General features: G+C 36.9%; 1 protein-coding gene across 2 annotated transcripts in view; it reads right to left on the reverse strand.

The window, feature by feature from the left end:
* The window catches only part of LOC145690019 (neuronal calcium sensor 2), a 252078-nt gene that overhangs the window by 19074 nt on the left and 205454 nt on the right, over positions 1-27550 (reverse strand). The window lies entirely within an intron of this gene.

The raw sequence follows: 27550 nt of genomic DNA on the forward strand, positions 1-27550 counted from the left end.
TTCCTCTTACTGAAATACCTACTCTAATTCCTCCTAGACTGTATCACTAACCCGTAATTTTAAAATGAATTTCAGTTCTGCTTTAAAAATATTATTTGCAATACCTAATAACCCATTGCAGGAACATGGGTTTAGAAGTAAATGCAGAATAAAACTAAATCCATGGAAATTCGTCGGGATCGTAAGACTGTAAATTATGGATGAGATCAAAATATCAAACAATACTTTTGACAAAATGAATACTTTCAAATATCTAGGATCAATGTTAACAGACCAAAAACATATCCAGGAAGAAATTAAATATTGACTGAAAGCAGAGAATTCCTGTTATTATTCAGTTCACAATCTTTTATCTTCGCGAATTCTGTAGAGGAATTTGAAGCTTAAAATATATACAACGATAATAATGCCTGTCGTGTTGTATGGTTACGGAACATGGTCGCTTACTCTGAGGGACTAAAAATAGTTCAGCATTAAATCCTGAGGCGAATATTCGGACCCAAGAGGAACGGGAATGAGGAATGGCGGAAACTTCGTAGTGAAGAACTGCATAATTTATACTCTTTAGCAAACACTGTTAGGGTCATCAAGTCTAGGAGGTTCAGGTGACCAGATCATGTAGCCAGAATAGAAGTAGAATCGCTTCCAGAGTTTTAACTGGAAATGCAATTGGAAAACGACCATTTGGAAGATCTAAGCACAGATAGGAGGACAATATTAAGATGAATCTCGCAGAAATGGGAATACAAAGTAGAAACTGAATCCAGTTGGCTACGGACAGCAGTCAATGAAGAGCTTCTGTGAACGCGGCATTGAACCTCCATATAGACCATATAGAGTTAGTTTCTAAATTCGCAGTAGAACATCATTCCTCAAAAATACTTTTCTTCATTTGATGTAACTTGCTTTCACTTCTCAGATGATACTATTTCTTTAACCAAATTATATTTTTCATCTTAGAACTCATCCATAAGATTCTCAATTTTTAACAAGATTTATTTTTAAGTCATAAAAGTATAAAACGCGCCCGTTACTTACAGAGGAAGGCATAGATACTACCTTTTCAAAATCGGATGGTCCAACAATCTTACAAGGAAGGGACATGAACCTGTCATCCGGACATCCGAATAAAACCTAGTCCATTCGATAAAAATAACAAAGATATGATCATGCAACGGAGTAAGTCCCCGGGGCCCATTAACCCTGTTAGTATAAAGAAAATCGTAGACCCGCAGTGAAACAGCTATTACACCAACACTGTTCATTGGAAAGTCATGGTTTATAGTTAATTCTCTTCAGCATGAAACAAGCTTTCCAAAGGTGCTATGTATTGGGGCCCATAACGAATTTGAACAGGAAAATTGGGAGAATGTCGGGAAAATTCCCTCCAGAAATCCCTTCCATCAACTTTGAACCTCTCTGGAGTGGCCCCGGGTAAAAGCACACAATCCAAATGTATATTGAAAAATACTACTGGGGATAAGAAATGACTGTACCAAGTTTTGTATTGATAGGCGGAATAAATATGAGGGAAAAGCTTGTATACAAATACAACCTTTCCCCTCATACCTATTCTGTTTCATACTGAAGAGAATTAACTACAAACATGACTTTTCAATGAACAGTGTTGATGCAATAGCTCTTTCACTGCAAATCTACGATTTTCTTTATACTACAGTGAAACCTCTCTAAAGCGGACAGCCGTGGGGAATCAAACATTGTCCACTATAGAGAGGTGTCCGCCTTACAGAGGTTTCAATATTTTCTTACGTAAATTAATAAACAAGGTAATATGCAATTAGAAAAAAATGTTTTTGCATGCATAACGCATTTATGAATATTACCAAAATAATACTGTACTACCATGAGCAAAATAAATGACGCGTCTCTTTATTTTGAAATTTTTTGAAAATATCTCTGTTTTCTTTATATGTTCGAAATTTCGGAAGGTTTCCCCAGCAGGACAGGTTAATAACAAACCCGTTTTTAATATTTGTGTTAGATATTAGCTTAAAATAAATAAATTAGAAGCAAAAAACATTAAATCGACAGAAATCTCGAGAATTACCAACTCTGCTAAAGTGGGAAATTTTCAAGAACGCGAGGGAATTCTGCAGTTCAACACGAAGCAGCGACATCTATGTCACTGAGAGAAATGTGGATAAAATCTACAAACGAAACTTTTAACGAAATATTTCTAATATGTCTTATTTCGTGCATTATCTGCAAACTCCAAATATATGAATATATGCCAAGTATTAACGTAAAGATAGAGCAAAAAGTGGAAATTGTCTATGGAAAAGGAGAATTGGTAGCGCGACCGTAATGAAAAATCGTCTTTACCGTACATCAGGGTCAGTTTACGTAAGGAAACAAATAGCTCAGCTAGTTAAAGCAACTAGTCTGTATGCCGAAGGTAGCGGGTTCGAATCCAGATGGGAGTGATGTTGTCATTTTTATTATTATGGTTATTTTATTTATTTTTTTATGTGGGAAAGAATCAAATTGTAACATATGTGTAAAATTTATGACGATACCAAAAAAAGAAAAAATGTCGTTGTCGCACTTGTATTAGCATCCCTAATTTTGTTTGCAAAAAGTTTAGTAATTATTTCCCCTGTGCTCACTTCTCACTATACGCAATGCTCGCTAGCGCGTTGTTTCCCAGTAAATGTTAATCCTAATTTGGAGAATTTTATAAAGTTTCACAATATTTCTCACTAGATAGTCTTCTATCTACTTGTTTGGATATTTTGATAACAGATTTTCCTATTAAATGTTTAATTTTCCCTAGATGTTTAATTACGGAAAAGTTTTACAATGTATTTGTATTAAATTGAAACTGTTTTGAATTTACCACATGAGATAAGTAGCTCGAAGGAGGAAAACTCAAGTAATTGATATTCTACGTAAAAGCTACCTATTGTAGAATGATGATACTTCTTGCCATCAGCACATAATCTTCACGTTAGAGAGTCAGACAGAAAAAAATTCTGGGTTTTCCTCCCTATGACCACCCATCTTAAACCTCTACATTCCATTGTTCGTCTCACAAAATTTCGGTGCTCCAAAAACATTCATATAATAATAATAATAATAATAATAATAATAATAATAATAATAATAATAATAATAATAATAATAATAATAATAATAATAATAATCCTGAATATGCCATCCTTACATAATGTAAGGATATCTTAGTTTCTTAGTTTAAATCTTAGATATCTTAGTCTAAAGTGCTTTCTTTAGTAATTATTTGAACAACCATGTAGGAGGGGGTACGGTGTTTTATTTTGCCCCTCTCATTTCAGTACCCTTCCAACAGAAATTAATTTCTCGTAAGCAGGGTAGACAAAATGAATAAGAAATATATTTACAGCATCCTCTCCCCTTTCATGATTGGAATATCACGTAGCATTTTTTTATTCTACCAAAGATGGCCCTGTGCGGTTAGGGATAGGTAACTAAAGAAATACCTAATATATAGCGCCCCTTGATTATAATATTACCGCTTCTTTATTTGTACGACGGAGCCCCAACAAGGTGATAAAAAGAATAGGAAAAATGTCTATTGAATCCAGTGGCGGATCCAGCACAAACTTCTGGGAGGGGGGGGGGTAGTGAAAGATTCTTTTGATGATGTGAAGCTGTCACAAATTACCACTTATCTAAACTGAACATAATAGTGGGGTGAACTGGAACCCAGTCAGTTTAAATTGATGTAAAAGTTTAATGTTTGGCTTCATATTAAAGTTTTGGTTTCAAATGAAAATTTCAGTCCCAGTGGTCAAGGATCAAATCTCGTGGGGCTCTTCAGTGTAGGCTAATACGGGCCCCTTATGAGAAATGCAAAAATATTAAAATGTTTCTAACGTTCGAATTTTTCGTCTATTTTAAAGAATTGTTGGGCTTCGTATTAAAGTGTTGGTTCAAAATGGCAATTTCAGTCCGATGGAGAATGATCAAATTCTGGAGTCGGGGGGGGGGGGGGCTCATCAGTATAGTGTGCTGCGGCTCCATTATGGGAAAAGGCAAAAATATGAAAATGCTTATAACTTTCGAATTTTTTGTATATTTTAAAGAAATTATTGGCTTCATATTAAAGTCTTGGCTTCAAATGACAATTTCAGTCCTTGTGGACAATTATCAAATCTCGGAGGGCTCTTTGGTGTAGGGGTTTCGGCTTCTTTATGGGACAAGATTCACGTAATTGATATTGCAAAATTGTTTTGTATACATTAGTGTAAACTTGCACCATTTGGTTAATTCTACCTCTTATATTTTGCAGATTTCAAATTCCAAGCATAGTTACTTCTCAAAGCTAAAAGGCACTTACTAGTTTCATTAAAAGGAAATGTCTTTTATGAAAAGTTGTCATGGAGTAGACGAACGAACAGGCACCCAAACATTGGTTGAGTCGGACGGTTGAAACTCGTTAAGCTCACTTCAATTATTATTATTATTAATAATAATAATAATAATAATAATAATAATAATAATAATAATAATAATAATAATAATAGAGCATTCATGGGGTCCGTGGCTCAACTCCACTTCGCGCCAAGTGAAATTTGAGGTAGACAAATACCGTGTGCATGGGTATGGGTTTTCTTGGAATTTTCCATTTTCCTCCCACTTTCTTCATTTCATCATTTCATTCATCATCATCATTCTCCCTTAGCGTAGGTGCATAATCGTGCAACGTTAAACTAGATATTCCATTTAATTTTAATTTCAATAATAATAATAAACAATTAATTCAACTGAAAGAACTGTAATTTATGTTGACGGCAATTATCATAAATATGCAACCATTATAAAAACAATGCTTTGAGTAGAAAGATAATCCTTCCCAAGTGTTAACGAATGCGCACGAGATAAGACATGTCTCGAGAAAGAGACGAGACGCGCTTTGTGACATCCAAAAGAAGACGTAACAAATGTTTTGGACACGAGATAGCTTTTAAAATGTTTCGTCTTGTCTGGAATGTCTCGAAAACAAAAGTCTAAGTTTTAAAATTATTTTTAAAGATCAATTCTTTCAAAAGTAGCTCTCTGCCTTAAAATTAATAACGGCATTTGTTTTTTTTTTTTTTTTTTTTTTTTTTTTTTTTTTTTTTTTTTTTTAAATAATAAACAATGTCTAAAGTTAATAGTTAACTTTTCGAAAAGAAGCTTCATTAAGGGTGAACCTGAAAGATGTCCACAAACTTCGGGAGATGATTCGTGACATCAAAAGGAGACAAATAGCCCTCTTGCAGTTTTCGAGTTCAGCTTCGTTGTCGAGATACAGGGTTGCCAACTGGTCGTGTTTGAGAAACTCACTGGAAATAAATTCAACTCCAAGAATAAGCTACTACAGGTCCCTTGAATTATACCATGCTGCAAGGTTAAATATTTGTTTATGAAGTGTGTACAAAATTTGGCAGTGTCCTTTCTGAGAACATCGTCGAGAAAAAGTCACCTCCAAGAATAAACTACCCCTCGTAAATTGTTCTAAGAGAAATATCTGATACTGCAATATAGGGTTGTTAATTAAATATTGATTAATGAAAAATAAACAAAATTGTTAAAACCATTTTGGAGAAAATAGCTTTTTTCGATTTTCGGCTGTTAGTAAACCACACTTATTTTAGGCAGTACGAAAAAAATGGGAAAATCTCCTGTAGGAATACTATGTAAACCCTAAGTTTAAAATTTGGTGTAGATACGTTGAACGGTATGGCCTCTAGGCGAGTGCACAGAAACGTGTACCGAACGGACGGACCGGAAGGACGGGTATCGAAAAATCACATTTCCGGTATGTAGACGTAATGAAGTATGTAAATCCGTTGAAATCTGAATTTGATATACTATTTTCACAATCACCATATTTTCTTCTCTCTTTTGTCGCTCGAAAAAGAAAAGCCTGAGTTTACCACAAAAAGCTAGGGTGTTTACCAAAAAATATTCAATTACAGGGCCACCGCACTAAACTTTTTCAATTCAATTTCTTAACTGTGTTAGGCCGCAGTTGTTACTGAAGTGTGTATTTGGATAATACGAAAAAAAAAAATATATCGTATTATTCAAATACATCGAATATCAGATTATCCAATAAAAAACTTCGATTGAAGAAAATCCACACTACAAAACTAACTCACACTTTGAGCACATTTTCATTAGACATATAATAGAGCAATTAATGCAATAATTGTTTATGAAATATGAAAAAATCAAATGAGTCATTTTCGAGAAAGTCGTTCAAAAAGAACACGTCAGAAGTAACCTACCTCTTGTGAATTGTTCGAACAATGAGTTAAGATATACTTTTGCTTATTAATGAAATATTTATTTGCGAAATTTGAACAAAATCGCCTGTCGTTCGAGAAAATTGTTGGGAAAAACCTTGACCCCCAAAATAATCTATCCGTCGTAATTGTTTTTCATAGAAATGACTTATACTAAAATATAGGGTTATTAATGAAATATTTATTTATGAATTATCAATAAAATTGTCCACGTAAGTTTTGAGAAAATCGTGAGGGAAAAATAACTCCCCGAATAAACTATCTCTTGAGGATTCTTTCAGGGCAAGCGAGTTATTCCATATTATTAGGTTTTTAATGAAATATTTATTTCTGAGTACGAACAAAATTGCTTGATTCATTTTAGAGAAAACCGTGGAGGAAAAACACCCCCAAGAGTAAACTACCCCTCGTATATTTTTTTTCAGGACAAACGAGTTTTGCCATATTGTTCGGTTATTAACGAAATATGTATTTTTGAAATACGAATAAACTCTTTTGAGTCATTTTTGAGAAAACCACCCAGACAACACACTCCACCAAGAATAAACTACCCCTCGCATTTTTTTTTAGGACAAACGAGTTATTTATGCCATATTGTTAAGTTATTAATGAAATATTTATTTATGAAATATGAACGAAAACACTTGAGTCCATTTTGAGAAAATCACTGAGAAAAAACTCACCCCTAAGTATAAACTACCCCTTGTAGATTTTTCTCAGATAAATGTTTTATACCACAAAATAGGGTTGCTAATTAAATATTGATTTATAAAAAAAGAAAGAAAACAAGATCGTTAGAGCCAGTTATTAGAAAATATATTTTTTCTATTTTCATCGTACAGGAAACTACCCTTGTTTTGAGAGTAGGAGGGAAATAAAAGAAACTATAGGAAATACTATGAAAATCTTAAACTAAAATTTGGGGCAGATAAGTTGAACGGTTGGCCTCTAGGCGAGTGCACAGAAAAGTGTAGCGAACGGACGGACGAACAGATGGACATGTATCAAAAATTAACTTTTTCGGTATTAGGGGTTATAATACGTGTAAATTTGTTGAAATCTCAAATTTGATTTTTTTTTTCGATCACCATACTTTCTTCTCTCATTTGTCACTTCAAAGTAAAAGGAACTCAGAACTACAGATAAGAGACACCTACTTTTACACATAGACATTTATTGATGTAAAACTGTTTTAGTTTGTCATTTCACTTCCAATTGAAAGGTTTTACCATGACTAACGGCATACCAATGACGAGACGAAAGTTTTGAGGAAGTAAATGCATTCAGAAGTCTAGACTACATTACGCCTATCAGCCTGTTTTTACTTCTGCAATGGTTGGCAGTTGTAATTTCGTCCAAACGCTACAAGAAATAATTCTTGGTTGACGTCATTGTGTTACTATTTTAGTATTGTTCTCTTCAGACTTGGTTGAAGTTTTGTCTTAACCATAGATGTTCATTTTACTTCGATCTCACTCACCCTCGCCCTCGCAGTAGCAGTTGGCCCTCGCCCTCGTTCACCCTCGCCCTCGCGAATGGAATTGTCCATCTCCCTCGCGCGCCCTCACCCTCGCTGTCGAAACTTGTCCTCGCCCTCGCGCACCCTCGCCCTCACCGTCGAAGCTTGTCCTCGCCCTCGCGGCCAAAACTTGTCCTCGCCCTCGCGCACCCTCACCCTCGCCATCGAAGCTTGTCCTCGCCCTCGCGCACCCTCACCCTCGCCATCGAAGCTTGTCCTCGCCCTCGCGCACCCTCGCCCTCGCAATAGGAGTTGTCCATTATCCTCACTCGCTCTCGCCTTCGTGCTCAAAACTTTTCCTCGCCCTCGCGCACCCTCGCCCTCATATCGTTAGGGCGAGGGTAATTGAGGGTGAGGAGGCCTCGAGAGGGCCTCCTTGGTGAGGATCAGAGCATCAATTATTCAACCTATTTGTTGAATTATTTCCTTATCGTCAGTGGCGGATCCATGGGGGGCGATCGCTCCCCCCCAGAAGAGGAAACTTCTTTATTTTATATATACAAATAAAACGCGTCCCAGAGTTTGGAGCTCTTAAAAGTAGCTCTAAGTAGCAGTATTACAACCCACCACTCCCACCAGAAGTCCGTCCTGGATCCGCCCTTGTTTAACATACGTTCTAAAGAAAGGAAACTAAACATATAATCGTATAACTTACTGTGGAACACCTAAAATGGAACAACTGTTACAATGGAGATCTCGGTCGATAGTGACGTTTACATCATTTATCAACAGTATCCATGCCTTTACTTTAAAATGTTCCTTGAACTACGATGCAAGCATAAGTATTCAGCCACACAAGGGCGACTCTCATGAGAGTGAGGGTGAAATCAAGGTTTGATTAATGGCGGTAGAGTGACTGCCGCGGACAATCTGTCAGAATTTGACAGTCAACACCTTGGCCATCCCTGATGTACGAGGGCTAGTCAAGAAAGACTTGGACTGATTTTTTTCTAGGCAATTTATTATTACTCAGCAACAGGCACATGATCCTTTTCAAAGTAGTCCCCGCCCATTTGAATGCACTTTTTCATTCGAGTCTTCCAGTCCTCAAACACGTGTCGCAGGCCATTCTTTGAGAGGTCCTTCAAAACCGCCTCCGATGCCTTCAGAACCTCGGAATTATCGGAGAAGCGGCGTCCACGCAGTCTGGATTTTAGGGCAGGGAATAGAAAAAAGTCGCACGGTGCGGTAGGCGTCTCCACCATCCTCAAACCTTTGCAACAGCTCCCTGCAAGTCTCCACTCGAACGGCCTTCTGCTCTGGTGTCAGGAGTCGCGGAATCCATCGCGCACACACTCGGCTCATGTGGAGGTGGTCATGCAAAATTTTGAAGGCACTGCCATGAGATATGCGTAGTGCGGCTGCCAGATCGTCGATACTGATGCGGCGATCTTCTCTAACAATGACTGCTGCCGTGTTAATGTTCACCTCAGTAACAGCTGACGCTGATACACCTGGTCCACCAGCTTTCGTGATTGTCGTTCGGCCCTCTTTAAACTCTTTGAACCACCAGAACACGGTACTTCGTGGCAGAGCATCATCTTTGTAGGCTGCTCTCAACATTCCTAGAGTTTCTGTTGCACTTTTCCCCAGGCGATAGCAGAACCGTATAGCTGGAAATTGTTCATCTCGTAATGACTCCATTTCTTCTAGAGGCGACTTCTAGAGGCGGCGCAGAACATCACCTGCAATAAAAAGTCGTGGTTACCAAACATGCAATGATTCCTTAACAACATTTTATATATATGCACAGCAAGACCCACCCTACTTGTATGCCAAACTATGAAGCTCCAGCGTTAACAGAACTGCCGGGAAAAAAATCAGTCCAAGTCTTTCTTGACTTGCCCTCGTATGTAGCGTAACTGAGGAATTTGAACAAATTCGAAGGGAAAGATCTAAAGAACTTAATTTTGAAACTCCGTCAGCAAACAAATAAAACTATTGTTGAACAGAAACTATTCAGAACACTATTGTTGAATTATCACTCGGAAATATATACCCACTCTAACCTATAACATGAATGACTTCATTGATTTGAATGTGAATCTAAGTTAATTGGTATTTTAAAATATAAACTGAAATGTGTCAATGTGCATGTAAGGTTAATTTCGATGCTCAAATATTGTTAATATTCACCACTAATAGAGATACATTTGTCCTACCTTAACAATGTTAAAATTTTTAATTTTTTTTAATAATTGCCATAAATATGAAACTTTGTCTTAAGAAACTACCCTAGGGGCCAATTTGTGCACTTTATCACTTTGGTCTTGGTTCATTTTTGGCAGCTATCATTGTTGGGAAGTTTATTTTCAGTAATTCCCACAATTATGAAATGATATCTTTCAAACGTTGTCTCAAGGATTCCTTACACTACAAATACGTAAAGGCAAATGAAAACTGAAATCTTTAGTTTAAGATCCCACGATTATGCAAGCTAAATGCTCAAGGAGACAGAAGTGAATGATGAAAGAAATAGTTGAATGAGAATGTGGTAGGAAACTGGAGAATCCCCAGAAAACCCACGAACACGATGTCCTCCACCACAAACTTACTTGGACGGGAATCGAATATGCGACCCTTCGAACAAAGGTAATTTCTCTATCGCTGAGCCACCGTTCCTCCCTAAATAGCACGCTCAGAGCTTAGCACCTCCAGGGGCCTTGGAAAGATTATCGAGCCTAAAATGATTTAGCACTGACTTTTATAAATCCACCAATTCAACAATTAATAATGTCGTGCAAACTTTAATACGTGCAAACTTTAAGATTGTAGTAATGAAAGAAAAGATGAAATCTTCAGCGCCCCAGAGTTATGTAACTGCTAAAGGAGATGGATGAAATTGCAAGTGAATGATGATGAAAGAAATGGTGGAACGGGAAAGTAAGAGAACAAACCTTTATTTTCTTTAGCACAATAATTAAATGTGTAGATTAATTGATTTCCAGAAATTTTATTATAATTAGCAATTAAAAACTGAAAGGGCGATCACAAACTTTTCTTGCCCAGGACCTCGCAACAATTTGTTACACGCTGCCATACATCATTAAAACAGGAGTAGAGTGACTGAATTATTTTGCTCTGTGGTTGAAAAGTAATAATGCAAAACAGACAATTATTGACTTGAAGAGATAGGATAGTTTAAAAGTTCTGACTGGGGAAAGCTTTTCCTCGCCCTCGCGCACCCTCACCCTCGCCATCGAAGCTTGTCCTCGCCCTCGCGCACCCTCGCCCTCGCTGCCGAAACTTGTCCTCGCCCTCGCGCACCCTCACCCTCTTCGTCGAAGCTTTTCCTCGCCCTCGCGCACCCTCACCCTCGCCATCGAAGCTTGTCCTCGCCCTCGCGCACCCTCACCCTCGCGGCCAAAACTTGTCCTCGTCCTCGTGCACCCTCACCCTCTTCGTCGAAGCTTTTCCTCGACCTCGCGCACCCTCACCCTCGCCATCGAAGCTTGTCCTCGCCCTCGCGTCACTGTGGGCGGGGGAACTTGAGGGTGAGGATGCCCTCGAGAGGGCCACCCTCGCGAGGGTGAACATCTCTGGTCTTAACGGTTATACATTTTTTCTTTCTTATTTCATCGTTACACATAAGAATAAAATGTTCTGGTGAGTGGATAAATTCGAACCTACGAACATTGAGTTTTCATTCTTCCAACACATTACCAATGGACCAAGCTTTGTCTTCACGTTAACGCACGGTTACAGGGTTTATTACGATTTAAATAAAATGGCTGGCTGTTAGAGTTTCCTGCCCAAATATTTCGATAAAAAATTTTCTTGCTTCGTAGATACGTAGAGCAATTTTTAGATACACATTTTAGGATAGTGCATTTTAGTGTATATAATAATTTCATGCCAGATAAAAGCTAGATAAGTTTTGATAAAATGTTTCATATGTAGTTCTCAATAATAGGCTTGCTGTTCGGGGTGAAGTTTCAAGGTTCAGCATTGACTAGCAGTTTTTGCTATTAATATCTCTTCTAACAATATTGGCAGTGGACAAAAGTTAGCCCGTGTTGAAGTTTTTGCTCCTAATTTAATTATTTTACTTTATTATTTAACGAATATATTGAAAATTGTCAGCAGGCACGTATACAGTAATTTAGTTCGGAAGGGGCCCGACTTCAATATTAGGATAAATTATAATAAAATTTTAAAAGAAAATCCCAAAAATTAGGCTAAATTTACAGAAAAGTTGGGATTTCAGAGGGGGTCCGGACCCCCTGTACCCACCCCTAAATGCGTCCTTGTTTGTCAGTAACGTTTCCTCATTTTGAAACCCTCAAAAACTTCGGATATATAAAGGGAAAAGAATTATTTTCGATAAAATATCACTTCAAGGAGACGCGACAGTTTTATTGCACATGGTGGTATCCAACGTTCACAAGGGCAAGAATTACTTCCCTTTTATTCTTTTGCTATTGTGCTCTATCGAAAGGTTAGGTTTGTAAAATATTACTCTTACAAACAAGCGTGATTGGCAGATAGGAATACTGAACAGAACTCCACAGAAATGCATGCTGAACTTACGTGTATAGCTACGCTTTGATGATTTGGCCTCAAGGTCAATCGAGTGGTAATTCAGTTCCGTCTCTGTTCTTGAGCCATGTTCGTATTACTTCGAACAGTTTTGCTAATGAAAAGCATGCCTCGTAATATAACAGACTTCTTTCGCGTAAGAAATCGAAACTCAGTTGGTCACAGCAACTTTTGTTACCTAACCATAACGGCCTAGGGTCGTCTTCAGTAGAATAAAAAATGTTACGTGATATTCCATTCACGAAGGAGGAAAGGTTACTTTAAATATTTTGTCTACTCTGCTTGTCAGAAATTATATACTTTCTGTTGGGACGGTGCTGAAAAGAGAGGAAGGGGGGAAAATTCGTGCCCCCTCATACATTTTAAATTTTGTTGCATGGTTGCTCAAATTATTACTAAAGAAAGCATTTTAAACCAAGATATCTAAAGTTACATTATGTAAGGGTGGCATATTCAGGAATAATAATAATAATAATAATAATAATAATAATAATAATAATAATAATAATAATAATAATAATAATAATAATAAATGTCTTTGGAGAGCCGAAATTATGTGACACGAATCATTACATGTAGAGCTTTAAGATGAGTGGTCACAGGAGAGGAAAAAACAGGGGTTTTCTCTGTCTGACCAACGTAAAGATTATGTGCTGAAGTTAAGAAGCATAATAATTCTACAATAGGTTGCGTTTACGTAGAATATCAGTTACTTCAGTTCTCCTCCTTCGGGCTACTTACCTCATGTGGTAAATTCAAAACAATTTCAATTTAAGACAAATACATGCAGGGTGCGAATTACCGGGGGGGATGAGGGGGATTTTCCCCCTCAATCACATTTTGTTCCCCCCCAAAGAAGTCAGCTGAAGTATCCCCACCGGGGATGCTCGCTTTCCCCCTCAAACTATGCTTAGTATAACTCCAAATTTCACTGATTTTTATTATTTCTTGTAAATTTAATCTTCTAGCTGTACATCGATCACTGTTCAGTTTTGGTCATTTCTACTTACCACCTAATTACCCACTATTTTCAACGTTGTTTAGTAGAACTATATTATTATGACTACGGTTGTTACTTGCAACTGTACCTTCGTACCCTTCAGTTCGCCATCGTTTGTGAATTTGAATGTACTAATTGCGTATAACAAAGCCACATATAGATTTATAAATGTTCTTAGCGGTTGGCCAAGAAGAAGTAAACAAATAGCTTCTTCTACCATACTTGGCAAAGTTCGGATATGTCATATTCATCCTCTATATTTGTATCGATTATCATCTTATTTTAATTTTTGTTATAACATGTTATTTCATTTTCCAGTGTACTCTTTGTTAGCACATGGTCTTTATTCCCTAGTAGGTTGTGTGTATGCAACTCAAAAGTTGCATTTAATTTGTGATAATTAGCATAGTAATCACTGCTTTTACAGTTTACGGAAATGAACTTTTGAAACTGTACTCAAAATCTGAGATATAGGTATTCTCTCGTAAGTATATGTTAACGTACACGCTGGGGGATACGCTCCTAGTGAGCAGACATGTTAATGAAGGTGATTTTTAGGCGAATAAGCGAATAATTCAAGATTTGTTTCAGCATTTGTTAATACGACTGGTTCTCCGTGTCATTGTCCGTGTCTGTATAAGCATTTCAACTGGAGCGGGTTTTTATTTTTAAAGTTAACCCTTCATTTTTCCATCTTTTCGCTGTACAGTTTGCTGTCCACGCAATTAATGTTGTCTGAAAAACTTCAGTGTAATGTTTTACTTTATTTGAATAACGTAGCCCATAGTGAATCAACTCATCTTCAACCTAACAGTAAAGTAATTTTTAAGTGTTGACTTTCTGTGCCCATCACGGAATCGATATTTGGAGAAAAAAAAGTCGTGATGAGCACAGCTTTAGCGGGAAGTAGAAGCACAAGCTCGAAATCTGAATTGAGATATTTTAAATATTTGGCCTTCGATTCGACCTTGATGTGAGAAATCGGGACCAGCAACAATCCATTTCTTATTTGATAGGCTAATATCTAGATTTTCTTAACATATGCTTGTGATGTGGAAAAATTAACATATGCTTGTGATCATGGCTATCGCTCGAGCCGAATTATTAACTAAATAAACCTTAGAGAGCTACGGGGACAAGAGTGAGTACAACATTAAAACACGTTCAGAAAGGTTTAGTGGGATGTGTGTATGTCAGACAATATATATGTGCATAGTTATTGTCGGTAGATTTATTAAATTAATAAATCTTATTTATTACAGATGTCACACACACACACACACACATATATATATATATATATATATATATATATATATATATATATGGGGGTAAGGCATTTATTGTCTCATTTTGAAATTTGAACCTTCAGACTATGTCCTTTGGCCTAATTTTATCCCCCCCAATATAGATTATCTAATTCGCACATTGAATACATGTAAAACTTTTCTGTAATTAAATATATATAGGGGAAATTAAACATTTAATACGGAAATCTGTTATCAAAGTGTCCAAAAAAGTAGATAGAAGACTATCAAGCGAGAAACATTGTGAAACTTTATAAAATTCTCCAAATTAGAATTAACATTTACTGGAAAACATTCGTTATGCACCAGTGAGCATGTAGTGAGTAGTGAGCACAGGGGAAATTATTACGAAACTGTTTGCAAACAAAAATTAGAGACACTAATGGAAGAGCGAGAACAGCATTTTTTTTTTTTTTTTGGTATCGTCATGAGTTTTACACATATGTTACAATTTGATTTTTTCCCACATAAAAAATAAATAAAATAACCACAGTAATAAAAATTACAACGGCACTTCCATGGGGTTCGAACCCAATACCTTACGCATACAGACTAGTTGCTCTAACTAACTGAGCTACTTGTTTTCTTACGTGAACTGAACCTGTTCTATGGTAAAGACGATTTTTCATTACGATTGTGCTAAGAATTCGTCTTTTTCCATAGGTAATTTCCACTATTTGCTCTATCTATACGTTAATACTTAGCATAGATTCATATATTTGGAGTTCGCTGATAATGCATGTAATAAGACACATTAGAAATGTTTCGTTAAAAGTTTCGTTTGTAGATCTAATCCACGTCTCTCTCAATGACATAGATGTCGCTGCTTCGTGTTGAACTGCAGAATTCCCTCGCGTTCTTGAAAATTTCCCACTTTAGCAGAGTTGGTAATTCTCGAGATTTCTGTCGATTTAATGTTTTTTGCTTCTAATTTATTTATTTTAAGCTAATATCTAACACAAATATTAAAAACGGGTTTGTTATTAACCTGTCCTGCTGGGGAAACCTTCCGAAATTTCCAACATATAAAGAAAATGGAGATATTTTCAAAAAACTTCAGAATAAAGAGACGCGTCATTTATTTTGCTCATGGTAGTACCTGCATTATCTTGCGTCATCCAATTCCCTATGTTCGAGGCAGAACATGGGAATAAGATGTTATAGTTCTCTGCACTTTACACTTATAGCTACTTACTACGTTTTCCGTTTGTTGCTTTAATTTGTGAGTTAATTGCAGTCCAGTAATGATTTTTTTTTTTTTTTTTTTTTTTTTTTTTTTTTTTTTTTTAAAGACGATATGCGTACCCGTGGTCAAAAATACCAAACTTGTCTTCTTCTTGGTTAGAGATTCCAGCGGGACAGTAGAATGATGTGTCATCCCAAACAGTGGGCAACTGTCAATCACTTTTGTTTCTGAAACAGGTTGGGTGGGAGTGAAATGCAAACAAAGGACATAAGGGTGTTGTGAAATAGAGACCCTTCCTCAGGGTTGCTGAACAGACAGTTGAGGAGGCAAAATGTTGTCACACCCTCATGTTCTTCCTTGGTGACATAGTATGAATTACTAAAAGTGTATTTTTACTGTACTTTTCAATTTGTTTCTAGAATAAGTGTCCGTAATAGGAGGTAAATAATACCTATAAAAGACAAGAAAGACTGTCCGTGTCCGTACTAGAGAGTGTTCCCTTTAGAGAGGTTTGTCAATATGTTTTTTCCTATTACGATGTTTGGGGATTACAAAATATGTCCGTTGCGAAAGGTGTCCGCTTTATAGAGGTGTCCGTTAGTAGAGGTTTCACTGTAACAGGATTAATGGGACCCAGGGACTTACTCCGTTGTTATGCCACCTAATTTTTGTGTATGAACATAGCTTTGTTATGTTTATCGAATGGACTACGTTTGACTCACATGTCCGTTCCTTATTAGAAAGAAATTTTCTCTGCTCTTATTGAGTACTGTTTAAAAATGAATACAATGGACCCTCAGGTGACAAACTTAATCCGTTTCGTAATGTTGTTCGTGAACAGAAATTAATTTTTCCCACTGAAATTAATGTAAACACGATTGCTCCCTTCTTGACATATGTATCCCTTATTACATATTTTAAAATGATTTTCTCTGATAAACGTAGAATGAAAATGCTGTAATATTATTCTTTTTAAAGACTAATATTATTTTAGTTTAACGTCCCACGATTATGCACCGAGGTTAAGGGAGACGGTGATAATGGTGAAATGAAGAAAGTGGAAGGAAAGAGGATAACCCCGAGAAAATCCACGTACACGGTCTTTGTCCACTACAAAGTTCACTTGGCGCGGGCTGCCATCGAATCAGGGACCCCACGCACCAGACAGGGGAGCGCTCTACCATTGAACCACATCTCTGGACTGTGCTGAAACGTTGACTATATACTCGCATGGTATATGTTAGGGATGGCCAATTCCGGAATTTTTACTTTCCGGAATCCGGAAAGTAAAATCGGAAAATTCCGGATTTCGGAAAAATTCCGGAATTCGGAAAAATTCCGGATTTCGGAAAAAATCCGGATTTCGGAAAAATTCCGGAATTCGGAAAAAATCCGTATTTCGGAAAAATTCCGGAATTCGGAAAAATTCCGGAATTCGGAAAAATTCCGGAATTCGGAGAAATTCCGGAATTCGGAAAAATTCCGGAATTCGGTAAAATTCCGGAATTCGGAAAAAATCCGGATTTCGGAAAAAATCCGGAATTCGGAAAAAATCCGTATTTCGGAAAAATTCCGGAATTCGGAAAAATTCCGGATTTCGGAAAAAATCCGGAATTCGGAAAAATTCCGGATTTCGGAAAAAATCCGGAATTCGGAAAAATTCCGGATTTCGGAAAAAATCCGGATTTCGGAAAAATTCCGGAATTCGGAAAAATTATTTTTTCTTTTTGTAATCCTAAGAATTTTGTTCAAATGCAAACGAACAAATTTCCTTTTTGTAATCCTAAGAATGTATGATGCAAGTTAAGCTGAAACTTATATCTTAAAGTATACACTACTCAATCTTCCCATGGTTAATGAGATGTAGTCCAAAAGTACGATGTACTCCTAATATTTAATTTTTGTTTTACTGTGATATTGTCCAGAGGTAAGACATATATTACACTGAGATAAACAACTTGACATAATGAAGATGTTATCATACGTAGTTTTCCAGAAAATCGTGAGAAACGATTTTTTATGAAGTTAAAATATGCGTCGCTTGTTGCCAGTGTAATGCAATTGATAACTTTTATGCTGGAATAGTCTTATTATTATTATTATTATTATTATTATTATTATTATTATTATTATTATTATTATTATTATTATTATTATTATTATTATTATTATTAATCGTTTATGTACTGTAAAAGAAAAATATGAACCGTTAAGTAGTATATTTTATCTTGTTTTTTGATATCTTCTAACAGTAATAACAAATTGCTTGTAAATACGCAATGATTATCAAGGACAATGGCATATTAATGTAAGGACTACTCTGCAGACTAGCAATAAACAATAAACAATAACATAAACAATAGTCCCAAAAAAAAAGTAACTAACTTGGGCACGTCAGAATATTCGCGAGAATATAGGGACGCATTGAGACTAGCAAAAAACGTGGTGTTATTATTACTCAAAGGGCCGTACGATGGAGGCTTTAACGTTAATGTTAATGGCACCAATGAGCACTTACTTGCTCTAATGGTTAACCTCACTTTTGAGATGATTCTTAGAAGTGGGCGTGTTGGCATGCAGTTGGAGTACTAACGATTTGCGTCACTATCGAACACTAACGTAGCATTAGCGACGTTTAAAGTCGAAATTGGAGTCTGACATAAGTGGCTTGTCAACTTCACGGACATTATATTTTCCTTGAATGCGAGAATTTTGCGCCCTACCACAAAAATAGGAAAAAATGCACTCGCAATATATTTGCACTGGAATGTTTGCGCCCTACCCCAAAAAGAGGGGAAAATGCGCCGGCTATATATTTGCACTGGGATGTTAGCGCCCTACAATTCAACTTATTATTGTATTGTGTAAAGTAACTTCCACTCGCACTTGAACTAGGCTTGTCTCTCATCGTCTCAGTGAGTTACTCCATCCGTTATAATATTCCGAACAAATGAAAAAAAAATACAATTTTAGTTCACTAAAGGGCAATCCATACAAATACAATTTTTCATTATACTACAAAATTTACAATAAACGTATAAATGACTGATATATAATTATTTATTAATATAATCAAAGAGTATAATTTAATCTATAAAAGGCTGTTTGGCTCTACCCAGATATCTCTGTTCACAATCCTTGAGAGTTGTTTGGCTTTTCAGGACACAAAATATAGAAAAGAAAATGTAAAGTGAATGTAAAATCAGTTCAGTAATATTATCAAGAAAACTATGTACAGTGTGTTTACTTGCTGGAATTACACTTCAAACACACAATTGCGTTCAGTCGTTCTTTCAGGAAAAATGTTCCGGGGGGCACATTTAGTATTCCGGAGGGGGGTCACTGCTGGTACTATTCTATTTATTATTATATTATAGACGTATTATTTTGGTCTCCTCCGAGGGGGCACTCTGAGAGCTCTGGGGAGGCCAGTGTTCCCCCAAAATCATCTCTGGAAGAAGCAGTGATTGCGTTGATCCGTTGTGTTCTTTTGGCTTATATTGAAGTTTATTCTCCCCTTATATAGCCACAATGAAAATAAATCACAAATGGCATGGTTGTGGGGGGAGGATTGTTTATGCTGTAATGTCAGCCCCTCCGAGGAAATGCGTAAGCTCCAATAGGTTCTTTTATTTCGCAGGTCTCAAACTTCCCGGTGGAGGTACATCGCAGGCGCAATTTTCCCTGTTCTTGAGGTAGGGCGCAAATTTCCCAGACGCAAAATTCTCGACACCGTTCGAATGACCTCGGAAGACTATATCTTTTTCAATACTTTTTTATAATTTTTTACTCGAGATTTCTTCATAGCTTCTTATTAAAATACTTACTAATATATCCTCATTTTATTGTCCTAACCAATCAATATGGGTATGTTGTCAGTAAAATATTTAGATTGATCGAGCCTCTGGTGTGTAACCACAGTATCATGCCCCCATTAGAAATCTTGGCTAAACGAATCAATATATGTTGCCAATAAAATAGTTTAGAATGATTGAGCCCCTGGTAAATAACCATAGTATTTCGTGACAGACCCCCCCCCCTTCCTATTACCATATTCTAGCTACGTGCCTGACTCAGCTAAATCTCTACATTCTTTACCAAGCACACATTTTCTAAAGCGGAAAATGCTCTCTAAATACCTAAGCTCATTATTTTCAGCAGATGCACAAACTGGGTAACATGCTATCTACATGAATGTTATATATGTCGATTACTGGAAACCGCTTCTCGCTATCTATTACCATATTTACTATATAATGATTAACGTTAAAACCGGAAATGGTTGATTTGTACCGCTTCCGGTTTGAATATTACATTCATCAGGGAACTCGATTCTTAACTATTGACTCTGTACATCATGGCCAAAATTGATTGGTAATCCATCAGATAGTTCTTGAGACTGTTTGTTTCACTGACGGACAGAATGAATATATGGCTATAGAGTTTTGATAAACTAAATTCGTTAATGAGTGATGATGGAACAAATATAAGAAAGGGAACCAAGAGTACCACCGGGAAAATTTTCGAACACAAAATTAGCCATCGAAAACCCACATGTCCTGGGTTAGAATACCATAGATGAAAACTCTACCACTGAGTCATCAATCACCCGCTTATTAGTTTTGTTAACTATTATATTAATATAAATTAATGAATGCCTGCTTATGTTAATTATTGAACAATTACATTGTATACTTCGTAAAGTCAATTTGTGTTCGTACACCTATGCTATTGAAACGAAAATGCCTGCGAAAAAGAAACAGAAAATTTAAGAAGTGTAATAACACACACAATATGAATAATGAAAACTAAGCTTTATGAATATATCAATAAAGAACCACAAAGACAAGTTTAATGGTCAGAAAGTAAATAAATTCCGTAGAAAATATATAGAGTAGACGCAAAAAGTGATCGTACACCTGACGTACGAATACGAAACAAAGATACCACAACTGGGGTTCACTAGTATTCACCTGAGTATACACCTCTGTATAGCATGACGAGTAACAGAATGAGTTTAGTTGTGAATAGGAGTGAAAAAACTGCACGGTGGGCTGTCGAAATGGGAAGCAACCGAACAGAAACAAATGAGGAGACAAGAAAAGTAATTATTAAAGTGCATAAGAAGGGTAAGTCTTTGAGAAAGATAGCAAACCTCAGGGGCAGATCCAGAGGGGGGCGATCGGGGCCATCGCCCCCCCCACATGAGGAAACTTTCTTATTTTATATATAAATAAACCCATCCATAACAAGTTTGGAGCTCTTAAAAGTAGCAGTATTACTGCCGACCGCCCCTTCCCCAGAAGTCCGTCCTGGATCCGCCCCTGTATAGAGTAGCCACAATCGAGTATTTTCCGCTGTATGTTTGGAGTCGTTGTCTTGCTGAACAATAAATTGTTTTCAAGAACCATCTTCTGCCCACTAGTATGGAGATATTCCTTTAATATGTTAATATACACTTTGTAGATCATCACTCCATCGATAAGGTGGAGACGACCCACTCCTGAGGCACTCATACAACCCCAGACGAGCACGGACCCTCCTCCGTGTCTTACTTTAGAGACGAGATTTTGAGGATTCATCTCTGTATTCACCTTGCGCCATACCATACGCCTCCCATTGGACTCGATAAAATTAAATTTATTTTCGTCCGAAAATATGACCCTATTCCAGAAAGAAGCCTGATCCCTTATCTTTATACTCTTTTTCAAACTTTAGTCTCTTTATACGATTTGTCTTGTTCACCCAGAACATTTTCCTGGCTATCCGACCATGATACCCTGCAAATATTCCGCACTGTACTGGCTGATACTTTAACACCGCGTGTTTCCAGATCCGTTGCCAATTGCACAGCACTACTTTTTGGAACCTTTTTTCTTTCCCTAATAATGTAACGTTTAACTTGTTCACTCAACACTCTTGGTCTTCGAGTTCTTTTTTTATTATTTTTTTTATGGTTTCGCACAGTGATAGAAACATTATACATCGCAATTATTGTTTGTACTGTTGAACAAGGCCTGTCTGCAAGGTTTGCCAGGGGCGGATCCAGGACGGACTTCTGGGGGGGGGGCGGTCGGCGGTAATACTGCTACTTTTAAGAGCTCCAAACTTGTTATGGATGGGTTTATTTATGTATAAAATAAGAGTTTCCTCTTGTGGGGGGGGGCGATTGCCCCCTCTGGACCCGCCCCTGACTCTATAATACCTTGAAACAGCTTCGCACACCTCCCCAATCCCCAGACATGAACCCCATAGAACATCTATGATCTGTTCTGGAGACAAGAATCAGAAGGCACAGCTTGTCTACTAAAGAAGGCCTAAGAAAAGCTATTCAAGAAGAATGGGACATAATCAGTCCCGAAGCTACAGAACTACGAACTACTACAGGTGAAATCAATGCCACGAAGATTACAGACAATCATTAACGCACAGGGTAATCCCACAAAATATTAAATAACGTAATATACTTTATAAGCATTAATTCAAGCATAAGTGTACGGTGACTTTTTGCGTTTACAAAAAAGGAATTCTCTCTTTTCTTCTGAACAAAACAGTGATTGTGTTTGTTTGGCCTTTCTCTTGTATATAGAAATAAAATGTATGAATGTGTAGTCTTAATTCTGGTTATATATATATTTTTCCACCTCCCGTTCTCATGCTAGCTGTTTTCAATATAAACTATGCACGGTGTACGAACACTTTCTGCGCTCACTGTAGGTATGTTGACAATAAGCGAATGTTATTAGAATATTTGTTGAGATTTATTTTCCTTCACTGCCTTTCGCCTGATTAAAAAGTAGTTTGCAGTGCTTTGGAGCAGCTGCAGGTGGGAACGCGATAATGTTTGAGACATACCGGCGACTTTTTTGTGTGTGAAAATAAGATCTTTCTCATAAAGTAGTAAATAACTGCAGTAGCAATTGTCTACGTAAATGATAAAGACATATCCAACTACAAAAAATTAATACAGTATATATAGCCTATTCATTATTGTGTTTCTCTTTTAACAACTACTAGCTAAGGATGGCCAATTCCAGAATTTTTACTTTCCGGAATCCGGAAAGTAAAATCGGAAAAATTCCGGATCTCGGAAAAATTCCGGATTTTTTCTGAATTCCGGAATTTTTCCGAATTCCGGAATTTTTCTAAATTCCGGATTTTTTCCGAATGTCGGAATTTTTCCGAAATCCGGAATTTTTCCGAATGTCGGAATTTTTCCGAAATCCGGAATTTTTCCGAATTCCGGATTTTTTCCGAAATCCGGAATTTTTCCGAAATCCGGAATTTTTCTGAATTCCGGAATTTTTCCGAATTCCGGAATTTTTCTAAATTCCGGATTTTTTCCGAATGTCGGAATTTTTCCGAAATCCGGAATTTTTCCGAATTCCGGAATTTTTCCGAAATCCGGAATTTTTCCGAAATCCGGAATTTTTCCGAATTCCGGAATTTTTCCGAATTCCGGAATTTTTCCGAATTCCGGAAAGTAAATTTTCCGATTCCGGAAAACAAAATTTCCGGAATCCGGATTCCGGAAAATTTTGGCCATCCCTAGTATATGTTAGAAATCTGCACGGGCCGAATGTTTCGGCCCGAGCCCAAGCCAGCCCGAATGTACCTAGGTCCGGCCCAGGCCGGGCCCGAAAAGTTTTGGAGATTTTCGGCCCGAGCCCGGCCCGGCCCGATAAATTTTAAAAGTTTAATTTTGTAACATTTTACACGGGCACACTTCTTCAACGTTTGCCTTTACTCTAATTATCGTTTAACGAAAATCAATAATTATTAAAGAATTGCAATTAATCGGCCCCAGCCAGGCCCGACCTGAAGATAAATCAGTGTCGGCCCGCCCAAGCCCGGCCCGCCCCAAAGAAATAACAGAGTTGACCCGCGGGCCGGACCGGGCGCGGCCCGTGCAGGTCTCTAGTATATGTACACGCTGTCTAAACAAATGCCTTTCCCTCTTGTAAATAAATCTACTCCTGCGAAAGGCATAAAATAACTTCGCACAGGTAACAGTATTAACTTTTAAAGAAACTGAATATTCAATTGTGTTTTTTGAATGATAACACTTTTATCGTTTAAAAACTTTTCTTAGAGTGAGTCACATGATTCGTTCAGCTTATACTTAAAATGGAAAGAACAAGAAAAGAAAAGAGCAAACACAGTTTAAAAAGACTACTGCTGTAATAATTTGAAGAAACTAATCTTGGTCACGACGAACATTCTGACGTTGAAGGGAATAACAATAAAAAGCTATGCGATAAGCACAGTGCGAGATGTCCTTGTTGCTTTATCAAACTAGTCGCTTCAAAACGGTAATTAAGAACGGGTAAACAGATCATAAAGCTGTCAGTGCAGTAGGCTGTGACACACGCGACTTTCAAAACAGTTTAACACTGAACGTTGTCTCTATATAGCATTAAACAACGTTCGACGAAAGTAGTAGTCACAAAATAAGTTCCAAGTATGAGTTGAGGCTAGAAATGAATACCTACATAAAAATATCTTTTATGCTATATTATGAAATACTGCGACGTCATTTCCTACAAATTCCCACTTTGTTTCTAATTACTGATGTACAGAATAAATAACCGGAGGATTCTGTTCCTGTATTACGCAAGTGAAACATACATATAGCCATGGGCGGCGATTAGGGGGGGAGCAAAGGGGGACTGTTGCCCCCCACTTTTATGAAGTGACTCATTAATGTATATATTTAGTTTCATTTGGAAATGTAAAATTATTGTATGTATTACTGGTTCATAGAAAAAAGTATGCCATATAATATTTGCCGTTGCGTGAGTATGTATTGGTTGTCTTCCCGTGGAGTTAAGAAAGCTACAAGAATTGCGTTGTGATTGCCACGGAAAATGGCCCAAAAATTAATCTATTGGAGCGCAATTCCAGCGTACTTTCATTTCTTCTTACAGTGTTATTCGGCTCGATATATTAGTCAGCCGCTTTGAAACTAATTGAGAGAACATTTCACAAAAGAAAAAAAGTCTTTCATAAAGTTATTCTTTAATTGCACAAAAATTGACAGTTTCTAAAATGTCTTTCTTTCTTTCTAATATTAAGGAATATTGATTAAAAAGAGAGTAATAAGAAACAACTTGTACCTTTTCCACTGTTTTGCAGTGTAATATACGAGTGAAGTGATGCGTTTAGGGGTGTACGAGTGTATATACAATTAAATTTAGTGAACTCGACATAATTCTATGTTTTAGGATTATTTTGTATAACTGGAGTGTGGAGTGATTCTAAGTATTGTTGAGTTTTGTCATACAACTACTCGAAAAACACTTTACGGAAAACTGCAAAGTAACCATTTGGATACAACTCAGTTCTCGAAAACTATTGGCGGGAAAATTTAGTAAACTACTTTCAGATGACACACAGACCAAATAGACAACATACTGCAGGTATCATAATTTTTTGACAATTTTAAAAGGTAGTGAACTGTTAAGGGTTCACGTCTCCGTATCGCTCATAGACTGAACTCTTGGTAGACTTTACGTCACGTCATGTCGATTTCCGGTGGGAGAGCATATGGAAAAGGCAGTTCGGATTCCACTTTAAACTGCAGATCCTCATCTCATGAGACGCTGAAAAGAGACGTTAAACCATCATAAACCCATCAATCAATTAACGAAGGTGGAAATATTACTAGATTTCTGAAATGATTTAGCAGCAGTTTTTACATCGTGAAGAATGATCTCTCACTAGCTCCACCTTGTTCCTGAAGTTTGCTTGAAACAAATTGCATGTCATATGCAAGCTCTTGAACTGTTCTATACTAAACATATTTTTCTTCCGTCTGTCTTTGCTTTCTTTTGAGAAAATTAGTTTTGAACACATCTTTGACCTGTCACCTATGCCGATATTTCAGCTTAGCGTTAATTCTCTATGGATGTTTCTCACATATGCTAAATGTGGTTGCATACTGATCTTATTCTCATACTGATTTCATCCCTAAAACCTCTGTTTCTCTAAATCACCAATGACTCCCTTACCTTTGGTGCCCTTTTTGACCCACTTCATGAGGCTTTAGGGCCAAAATAACAGTACCTCTCAATAGGGTTTAAGGAATATGAGGCCTTCCCATCATTTGTGTATTAACATAGAAAAATATATGCATCTTAAGTTATCCTGCTAGTATTGCTGCTATAATTTCCCTCTGAACCAAAAACAGTTGTTCTGACTCCTTGAAATAAGTTCTTCCATGTACTACTTACGCTTATGGGCACGCTATTCACGCAGTCAGTACAAAATAAAGGCGAAAAGGGCCTGAGCTGTTTCAGTGTGGACTTAGTATCGTATTGCATTGACTCGTGTGGCGAACAACGTGAAGACACAGCTTGAATGTAGGTGGCATGGGTCAAGAATCGTAGGCCCTCATCACACGATTGCACCCAACCTCTTCCGAACGAAAAGATTTAAGCTTGCTTGTTGCTAAAATTCGCTTTGCAAAATCAACCGCGTGGGCGCATCTCTCAGTTTAGATGTGCATCTTCTTAGTGTCGTTTGTGCTATTTTTCCTGTGTTTTCGTGTGGTTGTGCGAAAATGAATAAAGTAAGCGTGTTGTTAGAAAGTATTACGCCGTTCCTAATAGTGAATCCTCCGAACTTTTCCATTTTTAAACATTCCTTTCCGGAAAATGAGTTAACAGTTGTATCCTGTTCCTATCCGATGCTGAACAAAGAAAAGCTCAAATCCGAACTATCGGCCGCATACAGCAATGATATTCTCTGCGCAATTAATAACATCAGTGATTTATTACTATTTCTGCATGACAATGTCTTAACAGACACATTTTCTGAGGTGTCAAAACTGGTGAGCATAGTGTTGACAACGCCTCTAGCTACAGCAGAATTAGAACGTTGTTTCAGTACATTAAAAAGAGTGAAGACTTGTCTAAGGAATTCGATGAGCCAAGACAGATTCAATGCACTAACAATGTTGTCTACACACAAAGACTATATTACCACAATAAAGGAATTCAACACAAAAGTGATCGAGAAATTCTTCAGCCTTAAGCATAGAAGAGCAGAGTATATGTACTGATAATTAGGTAAGTACCATTTATTACAGAAAATATTTTATGTTACGTTGTTGGGCTATGATTATACTTAATACGTTAGTATGATAAGTTTTTCTGACTGCTATTTCGACTTTTTACAGCAAATTCACCTAATAATCAAATAATAATAATATCTTAGTAGTGGTAGTAGTAGTAGTAACCATAAAGTATCTGTCTTGAGGCTTGGCCCATCCTACCTTATATTCCACGAGCCGCCACTGCCTGTAATTGAACCAAGAACATTTTACACTAGAACTGAGTGAAATGTTCTACCACTGACAATCAAATACAAGCCGTGCATACCAAAGGCACCCATATTCATCTTTAACTATGCAACCAAATACCCTAGTTGGGCGGCGATTCCAATTATCAGTTGTCCAGCCAAGTCATGTTAGTCCCTACGAAACAATACACGTAGATGGTTAATACACTACTATTTCGGTCTCTGCTAATACAACTTGTCTTAATACGTCGTTCGTGTATATATATATATATATATATATATATATATATATATATATATATATATATATATATATATATATATATATATATATATATATATATATATATATTGATAAATAAAGACTTTCATGTGATTTCATGCAGTAATTATGAAATAGTATTT

This window comes from Thermobia domestica, chromosome 7 (genome assembly GCF_964235325.1).
Source record: "Thermobia domestica chromosome 7, izTheDome1.hap1.1, whole genome shotgun sequence".
In the NCBI taxonomy this organism is placed as follows: Eukaryota; Metazoa; Arthropoda; class Insecta; order Zygentoma; family Lepismatidae; genus Thermobia; species Thermobia domestica.